The 10,102-nt window shown below is 42.2% G+C and overlaps 1 long non-coding RNA gene across 1 annotated transcript; it reads right to left on the reverse strand.

The window, feature by feature from the left end:
* Window positions 1–1,403: 1,403 nt before the first annotated feature.
* On the reverse strand, window positions 1,404–7,021 carry LOC129150866 (uncharacterized). Its single transcript, XR_008557633.1, has 3 exons — window positions 6,810–7,021; window positions 3,060–3,251; window positions 1,404–1,733 (listed from the first exon to the last, which is right to left on the reverse strand). It is a non-coding gene; the product is annotated as an uncharacterized LOC129150866 (long non-coding RNA).
* Between the last annotated feature and the right edge of the window lie 3,081 nt (window positions 7,022–10,102).

The raw sequence follows: 10,102 nt of genomic DNA on the forward strand, positions 1-10,102 counted from the left end.
AGCAGATGCACTGGTTCAAATGCACCACATGTTGCATGAGGACCACTGTAATCACTCATTTAGACTACTTTTTGCAAAGAGAGCAGGATTGGCCTTTTAAATAGATTGATCATGATTTTCAATACTTATAATCATTTAAAACAATGTCAAGAGGAATTATAAAATAAAAATCTTCCTATCCAACCAATAGTGACCAATTTTTACTCTGGATTTTCACCCTTGCTTCCAAGTATTCACCTTTATTAGTAGCAAAAGGGACATGGCCAACATCCCAGTGGTTCTTTTCTATAGGAAGGTAAACTCTTTCTGCTTTCAAAGTACAGGCTATGTCTACCACCACACACTCTAACTGACTTTAAAAAGATATGTTTTTATTGATTTTAGGCAGAGAGGAAGGGAGTGGGATAGAGAGATAGAAACATCAGTGAGAGAGAAACATCATCGATTGGCTGCCTCCTGCACAACCTCCACTGGGGACCTCTTGTTTCATGGGTCAGTGCTCAACCACTGAGCCACAACAGCCAGGCGTAACTGTGTTAAAAGGAAGAGAGTAGGCCCGGCCAGCGTGGTTCAGTGGTTGAGCATCGACCCATGAAACAGGAGGTCACACTTCGACTCCTGGTCAGGGCATATGCCTAGGTTGTAGGCTTGATCCCCAGGGAAGGGCATGCAGGAGGCACCCGATGATGATTCTCTTTCATCATTGATGTTTCTGTCTCTCTCTCTCCCTCTCCCTTCCTCTTGCTGAAATCAATAAAAACATAAAAATATTTTAAGAGATTTTTATTTATTTCAGAGAGAAAGGGAGAGGGAGAGAGAGATAGAAACATCAGTGATGAGAGAGAATCATTGATCAGCTGCCTCCTGCATGTCCCCAACTGAACCGAACCTGGGACCCCCCAGTCCGCAGGCCAACACTCTATCCGCTGAGCCAAACAGGCCGGGGCATGAAAATATTTTTTAAAAAGAAATAATAAAAGGAAGAGAGTGGTGGAAGTAAGTTCCCAGAATACATAGACCCTCATAAGAAGTGTGAAGCTGGAGCACAGACCCTTTCAAGTACATTGCACAGTCCCGTGATGACTTACCTGAATCCTCCACTCAAAGCCCGCTCTGAATGTAGAGTGAGATGGAGACTGTAAAATTGTTACAAGTGTACTTGCAAGCATCTCTACCCAATACTTCCACTGAGCCATGCAGTTGGTCTGTTAGATCGCCAGACTTTGAGCAGGTATCAGTGATTCCCGCCTCACATATATGCTCACCAACCTTTTAGGTGTCACTGTCATTACCTCACAAAAAGGCCCAATACTCTGTCAGATGTTCTAGATCAGTGGTTCCCAACCTTCTTCTTTATTGAAATCATCTTATTAACATCAACACATTTTTTACTTTATTTGGGCTTTTAGTATTTATTGAGTGAGAAAACTACATAAGGGCAAAAAAAGTTACTATCAAACTAAAACTGAGAATTAACATAAATTGTTAATGTCTACTAGTACAGATAGTTTTTAAAGTAATAGCTATATGTGAATTGTAGTCACTCTTCATGCAAAACTTGAAGATCTGTATTTTTTAAGGCTCTTTTGGTTGCAAATAACAGAAACAAACTCTGGCCAAAATAAATCAGTTTTGCTCTTTAAAGTCCATCCACAGGAGATAGGGTTTGGTCTCATGCACAGTCCCTTGTCATGACACTGGAGTTGAAGCTGGGCATATTTGTCTGCACACTCCTACAACAAGGAATAACTGATGAAGTAAATCATGAAATATACATAGTAATGACTTGTTTGAAATTGATTAAAAACAGTTACTAAACCAAAAGACTCTGAGGAAGAGTTGGAACCAAACTTTGGAAAGGGTCACCTCAGTAGCAGTTCTTGGCTCCATTTCGGGGCATGGACATCCCCTTACTCCTGGACTCTCAGTTCAGCAGTTCAGATTCCTTGGACCTAGAAGCTTGTTGACCCAACTAGGGTCATTTGTCCACTCCTAGACCAGCTATGGCCAGGGAGCTGGGACATATAGTCCAGACACAGTTGCTGGGGGGTCACTCTTAGGTATCCATTGGGATCAACAGTTCACATTTCACTTTTCAGAATTTTTCTTCCTCCTTGAACCAAGTTCCTTTGAGAGTTTCTTTGTAGAGACTCAGAGCTATCTTTTTCCGGGAACTCTCTGAAAATTGGCATTCCCGGAATTTAAGATTCTCTGTCATGATATTTATCCCTCGTGGTCCTATTCTGCCTTGGAAGTAAAAATTAAGGACAGCCCTAGCTGGTTTAGCTCAGTGGATAGAGTGTTGGCCTGCAGACTGAAAGGTCCCAGATTCGATTCCGGTCAAGGGTACATACCTGGGTTGCAGACTTGGACCCCAGTATGGGGCATGCAGGAGGCAGTCAATCAATGATTCTCTCACATCATTGATGTTTCTATCCATCTCTCTCCCTCTCCCTTCATCTCTGAAATCAATAAAAATACATTTAAAAAATTAAGGACAGAATAATATTTCCTCTTATGATTTCCTCTCCTGAGAAATGAAAATGTGAGGGGGAGAGGGTAATTTAGCAAATGCTCTTCTTTTAACAAAATTACATTCCAGACACACATCAGGAAAGTGGACATATTTGTCTAGCCACAGTTAATCTAAAATTTCTATACAGGAGAGACTTAGTGGGGAAATTTTGGAAGATTCACCCGAGTTATTATTTTTAGAGCAAGTCCAACCACCTCCCTCCCCCATTTTTATGTGTAGTGGATACCATAGGTGCCCTGCCCAGGTTTCCTTTACCTGCTAGTGCACCCATCCCAGCTGCTGAGTGTTGACTACTAATGACTCCTAGTTGCTTCCTTCTCTGGACACTGCTCTCAACAGAAGAGTCAGCATACCCAAAAGGTTACTAGTATATCCTCCCATAATGGGGAGATCTTCATTTGAAGACCCAATCAGCAAGGGGTCCCATAAGTAGCATATCAAGGCTGCTGTATGGAATTTTTAAATATCTGTGCAATTACCATTATAGAATATGTACAAGACCAAATGGAGATAATTCATTCACCTGTTTATTTGGCATCCAAATTAGGGAAAAGCAAACACACACACCATAGCATGGTTGGCATTAACCCAATTCTTCATCCAAGTGACATGGTATCAGTCCTCATAGGTTAGACGTCATCATCATGGAAAAAAGGAGGGTAGTGGGAGAGGTCTATGTTATTTAACGAAGATTGGACTTTGAACAAAATTGTAGCTGGAAAAGAGAAGAAACAAGAAACATTCAGACTTAGAGTTTTATCCAACTTCCAACCAATTTGAACTAAGATTCACAACATGCATATAAACTCTTGGCTCAAAGAAAAATTTCTCCAAAAACTGACAAGCCTTTACCAGACAAGGCCGAGGTACAAAAAGACCTAAACTACAGCTATCTATAATTCCACTGTATACAATCTACAATTCAAACCTTATTACTTTAAGAAGTGGGTGTTCATCTGGGCTTGCAGTATCCCTACCCTCTCATTATGTGCCAAAAGAAACAATTGTTCATATCCTGGTACATAAAATCACTTTTATAGTATTGCATGCTGTCAGTTATCACTTGAGTAATATCATAAAGCATAATATTGCCAGGACTGGGTAGTTTTAAGTATAAATCCAAGGAAGAAGACCTCTTTCTTTCACTAGCTAAATGCACTGACAGACACTGGCCCCTCCCAGGCCCAGGCACACGGTGCTTCCCAGCACGGAACAGTGAGTTCCAGACGTGCCATCACGTTGAACACAGATAGGTTTCAACGACTCCAGCATTTTCCTTGTTGACTCTGCACACTTTTGACTGGTGGTGCTCATGCAATTTGGTATTTAGGCTGTTTTCTCTCCTGAACACAAAGAACTCTGTTGTACCTGCTGAGAGCCAGTCTTCAGAATAAAAGGGCCCAATGTCCAGGCTCAAAACAGCCACTGCTCCCCAGTCACCTGTCCCACTGCCTTGTGAACCGTAGGGGATCCACATTAAGCAGCCAGAGCCGAAGGTATATTATCTGCATGTGGAAGATCATTTTTGGTCTTCACTGAATCTTTGTCCTCATCAAGTCTTTGCAATCTTGTATTGACAGCTAGTCTTTGCAATCTTGTATTGACAGCCAGGCTGTTACCATGGAGAATGGAACAGAGTCAGATTTAGTTGTCCTTTGCCTTAAAGGATCTTGGTTTCCAGAGATCCGTTTGTCTGCGCTATCATGACTACAGATACGAGCATCCCTAATTATTTCGCTGCTACATTTGCTAGTGAATATGAATAACCACATTGACATGGGAGGTCAAAGTCAGGCCTGCAGTCTATGGCAAAGAAAAACTTGGAAATAACACACTATTTTGGTGAAGGGATGGGAGATCAGGCACTCATATACCGTTGGAGAGAGTATAAATTGGTACAAACTCCATGGAAGACAACTCAGCAATCGGTATCAACACTGCACATTTTTTTTGACCAAACAATTCTACCTCTAGAAATTTATCCTGCAGATATACTCACGGATGTGCAAAATGACACATGGGTATTAATCAGAGTATTATTTATAGTAGAAAAGTTTGAAAATTAAGTGTCCATCTACAGGGGACTGGTTAAATAAACATGATATAGCCATCTAGTGGAATACTCTACAGCATCTGAAAGAACAAGGTAGTTCTCTGCGAGCTAATGTGGAGGAGTCTCCAAGAGACATTGCTAAGTGAAGAAAAGCAAAGTGCAGGAAAGAATACAATGTTGTCCGTGTTAAAAACATATTTGTAAAACAACAAACATATTTGTGAAGATGATCTATATGATATATTATCATATAAATAGTCACACTATAGTTTATATACAGACTATCTTTAGGAAAGTGAGTAAAAAACGTATCAATTATTGCTTCTGGAAGCTCAGTATCTGGATGCCTGAGTAAGAGAAAAACCTATTTTTTATTGCTTATCTTTTTGCACCCTTTTAAATTTTGTAGGAGGTGTAAATTTTGCTAACTCAATCAATCAATCAATCAATCAATCAATCAATAATGCATAATTTAAAAAATCCATGCCACTGTCTTATAAGAGAACAGATTAGGCTGGGGAAGAAGAGAGCAGCCTTAAGGGACTCACTTTTGCTACTTCTTAGCAGATCGGATGAAAGAGATGATGGAGAAAGTTTATTTGCTTAACAAACACTTATGTCGTACTTCTCTGCACCAGGCCCCGTTGTGAGCACTTCATAAATATTTAATTCAATTAATTCAGTCCTCATAACAACCCTATGAAGTAGATGCTCTGCAGATGAGAAAACTAAGCACAGAGAGATGGAGTACCTTGCCCAAGGCCGCACGGAAAGAGAGTGGTGAGACAGGATTTGAACTCTAGTGGCGTGGCTCTAGAGTTTATGCTCTTTACGGTGCTGTGCTGTGCATCATGATGTCATGATGTCAAAACCGTGTCATGTCATGAACGTGAAAACTGTAGCCTTGGCCATCTTAACTATAGTCAACCAAAATAGTCACATTCTGGGCGCTCTCCCGGGCGCCGCGCCTGCACCTTCCCGGCCCACTCCTCTTCCCTCCAGGCACGGAAGCTCCACGGGCCCCTTCTTTTGCTTCTGTACCTTGTTTCCTGAGCCTGTTTCTTCCACCGCTCACTTTTTCTACCTCTGTGACTTTCGAAGTAAACTTTTGCTTATAGTTTGAAAAAACAAACAAACAAAAAATCATATCCTGAAATTAATTCTGAACTCCACCCACTCCCCTTTTATGTTTTCTGGGCCTTCAATGATATATGCAGAGGACATTCCTTCCCAATTTTCAAGGTGGCAGGACTTGAGTCAATTCCCAGAATTCTTTCGGTGTTTTCACTGTAAAATCCCGAACTCAGCCTTGTGCTGATGAACGTCTCACCAAAGTACACGGGAAGGAAGGAGAGGCAGCTTTGCCAAATGATTTGATAAGGTAGAAAGAAGTAACGTACTCAAAAGAAAAAGGAGAAACCCAATCTTTGTCTTGTTAAATTGGGTCAAATAGAACTTCCAAACCAAGTCATCAAATCAATGCTCCAAGTAAAACAGAGACCACTTATTCTGTGCAAAATACTATTTTAACATCTGTGAATGTGAGAAAGATAATAAGTATTTACTATAGACAATTCAGAGTCTTGTCTTATACTTGATTCAGCAAGTAGCTCAGATACTTATCTGCTCCGTACACCAGAAGGGTCCTCATGTATAACACTGGCTAAAGTGATTGTCTACTGTTTTACACATATCCATTATCTCTAATTTTCAAGGAAGTTCTCTGAGGACATCATCTGTTGTAGGCAAAATTGTTAAGATGGCCTCGGAAGATGTCATGGCCTTACTCTCTGGAACCTGTGAATATAATGAGACTTCACTCTAGTGATTATATTATGTGATATGACACAGTGGATCCTAAGAAAAGGAGATGATCTGAGTGGGCCTGATCTAAATGCCTGAGCCCTGAAAAGCAGCCCTGAGATGGCTGAGACCAGAAGTCAGACCCCCCGAGTGGGAGAGGACTTGGTGTGTGGATCCTGCTTTGAGGCTGGAGGGAACACTGGAGAAGGAATGTGGGCAGCCTTCCATCGTCGCTGAGAGGCCCGCAGCTGACAGCCAGCAAGGAAGCACCTGCAAGGAATGGAATTCTGCTAAGAACAGGAATAAGCTAAGAAGAGGACCCAGAGCTCCAGGCAAGAGCGCACTGACCTGTACCTTGATTTCAGCCTTGTGCGACTTGGAGCAAAGGACCCAGTTATGCCATCTGGGACTTCTTACCTCCAGATCCACGAGATAATAAATGGGCGCTGTTCCCGTCTCCAGATGTGTTATGCAGCAGTAGAAAGCGAATACAGCCTTAACAGCCCCCTTTTACAGAAGAGAAAACTGACGCTCAAAGAAGTTAATTGGTGAAAGCCATCTGGTGAAGGCTGTGTGGGCAGGATTTGACTTAGACCTGACTTCAGAGCCTGAAAGTTCACCTTGCTCCCTCACTGCCACACCACTTACGGCCCGGGGAACGGTTGGCCCTGCCCACGCTGCTGCTAAGTGATGTGTTAACCAACCAGGAGCCACTGGAGAAAAGGAATAAAGCTCTGTCTGACTAAGGAAAGGATGACTCAGATTCTTACTTATTTTTAGAAACCAATATGAAACTATTGGCTGAGCAGTAGCTCAGGTTTCTGCGGTGATCTTGATCCATGGGAGTGGCTCCTTCTATCTGCTCTGTTGAGACGTATCCGTTGATCTTTTTGGCTACAAAGTGACTGATTTCCAAACTGGTGAAGCTGAGTGGATTTAGATAGATTAGCATCCTAACAGCAAGAGGCAGTGAGGGAAAGAAAAAACAAATCCTGTGATGCTGGTTAACATACTGAAACAGACACACACAAATACGCGCAATAAAACCCCTCTCTCCAAGGCCTAGCTTTGTAAATATTAGCTTTATACTAGTGAAGACATCGTTTAAAAAAGGAGTTTTGAAGAGTAGTTACCACCAGGATCTGGCCCTAGCTCCCTGTGACCCTTCCTTCCTCTTTCTGGTTTACTCCACTCCAACCACAGGGCCCTGGGCATTCCCTTGAATATGCCAAGTCCTACGCTGCCTCGGGGCCATTGCTCATCTGCTCTGCCTTGGCCTGGAACATTCTTCCTCTAGTTCCTGCTCTTAATTCACTCAGATCACTGCTCAGGTGGCACCTTACTGGAGTGTCTTTCTTTGAAGCAGCTGTGCTCCTTGCTTTAATAGTCATAGCACTTTGACCATCTTACACTTAAAAATCTATTTATTTGGCCGAGACCGGTTTGGCTCAGTGGATAGAGCGTCGGCCTGTGGACTCAAGGGTCCCAGGTTCGATTCCGGTCAAGGGCATGTACCTTGGTTGCGGGCACATCCCCAGTGGGGGGTGTGCAAGAGGCAGCTGATCGATGTTTCTCTCTCATCGATGTTTCTAACTCTCTATCCTTCTCTCTTCCTCTCTGTGGAAAATCAATAAAATATATTTTTTAAAAAAAATCTATTTATTTGTTCATTTGTTAAGATCTGTCTCCCACCTGAGAATGTAAGTTCTAGGAGGGCTCTTAGGCTTCGTTTGTTTTATTCTTTGCTGTATCCCAAATGTCCAGAACAATTCCTGTCACATAGCAAGAATTCAATCAAATATTTGATGAATGAATTAATGAATCGGGAACACAAAAGCATTGTATCTGTTTAAATAATTTGCCACTCCTGAGGTATCCCTGCATCAATTTTTTCCTCTTCTTTTAAAAAAATAGCATGTGCTATCCTGTTCGTTATGGAAAGGATACTTGATTGGATGGTTGTAAAAAGTCCAGAATGAAAAATATTTCAAACTAGAGACAATGTAATAGAAGAATGCAGTCTTTCCTTGCCTTTCCAGAGTCATGTGACCTTGGAAAAGTCATTTATTTCTCTTGGCTTCAGATATCTTATGTTTTAATGGGGTAGAGTGTTATTTGAAGGGCTAAAGCAAATGGGGCCTGGAGATTTCTTCCTACACTAAGATCCTTTGAAATTAGAATTTAGTTGGTAAGATGCCGAAACCGGTTTGGCTCAGTGGATAGAGCGTCGGCCTGCGGACTGAGGGGTCCCGGGTTCGATTCCGGTCAGGGGCATGTACATTGGTTGCGGGCACATCCCCGGTAGGGGGTGTGCAGGAGGCAGCTGGTCGATGTTTCTCTCTCATCGATGCTTCTAGCTCTCTATCCCTCTCCCTTCCTCTCTGTAAAAAATCAATAAAATATATTTAAAAAAAAAAGAATTTAGTTGGTAAGAAATCAGGAAATACTGGTTTTAGCCTTGCCTATAAAAAGTGTAAACTGAATGTGTAGCATAGGCCAAGTTCTTTAACCTCTCTAGGCCTCCAGAGAAACCAAAATTTCTTTGGGGTCCCCTTGAGGTCAGGTCTCAGACACCAGTAGGGGTGGGTGGGCAGCAAGGTCTACCAGATGTTCTGGTGTTTGCAAGACCTGGATCTCTAGACCCTATACGGCCTGGGTCTCCACCTGTTGTTTGGTGGGAGTGAGGTTCAAAATTTTAAAGTTGGTTCAGTAAATATTTTCCGAGCACTTGCCATGTGCTATGTGTTGGGAGTACCACAGGGAACACTGCAAACAAGGTTCTTGACCTCTGACACTCCAATGGTAGAAAACAGAGACAACTAGGTATATGGAAAATAAATTAAGACTAATGACAAGTGCTGGGGAGGAAGAATGTAGAAGAATGTTATAATAAGAATAGCAAAAAGGAATTATTGAGCTAACTTGGATCAGAGAAGACCTTTCTGGAACATTTAAGCTGAGCCTTAAAGGATGAGCAAAATCCAGCCATGGAAGAGCATTCCAGGCCAAGGCAAGGCAAGCACAACAAGACATTGAGAATGGAAAGGGTCAGGATGTTTCCAGACCTGACAAGGGCCAGTGTGTGAAGGGTGTAGTGATTGAGGAGACAGTGGCATGAGATGAGGCTGTGAGGCCCTACAAGCCATGGTTAAGGTGCCCAGTCATCCTTATTTGCCCAGAACTGAAGAGTTTCCTGGGATGCAGGACTTTTAGTGCTTAAATCGGGGAAGTCTTGGGCAAAACCTGATGAGCTGGTCACTCTAGCCATGGTAGCAGGTTGCACTTACCCTGTCTGCAATAGGTGGTCACTGAAGGGTTTTAAGTAGGGAAATGATATGTTGTGATTTCTCTTCTCAAAAGTCACTCTTGGATTTTTGTGTGGCACATGCATTGGGAAGAAGAAAAATGGAAAAGGAGGCCAATTAGCCAATTATTGCAATTGTTCATGCAAAAAAAGGATGGTGGGTTAAAATAGACGGGTGGCATTGAAGATGGAGAGATGTGAATGGATATAAGATACATTTTGGAGGTAGAATGAACAGGACGAGGGAATGTGTGTAGTGAATGAAAAGGAGTTAAAAATGATTCCTGGGCTTCTGGATTTAATAACTAGGTAATTCGTTTTGCCAACAGAGGGAAATCTGAGAAAGACCAGATATGGACGTTGAGGGAGGACAGGGAGGGAGGTTCTGGAGTTCCATTGGGAGGAA

The sequence above is a fragment of the Eptesicus fuscus genome, chromosome 2 (assembly GCF_027574615.1).
Source record: "Eptesicus fuscus isolate TK198812 chromosome 2, DD_ASM_mEF_20220401, whole genome shotgun sequence".
Lineage (NCBI taxonomy): Eukaryota > Metazoa > Chordata > Mammalia > Chiroptera > Vespertilionidae > Eptesicus > Eptesicus fuscus.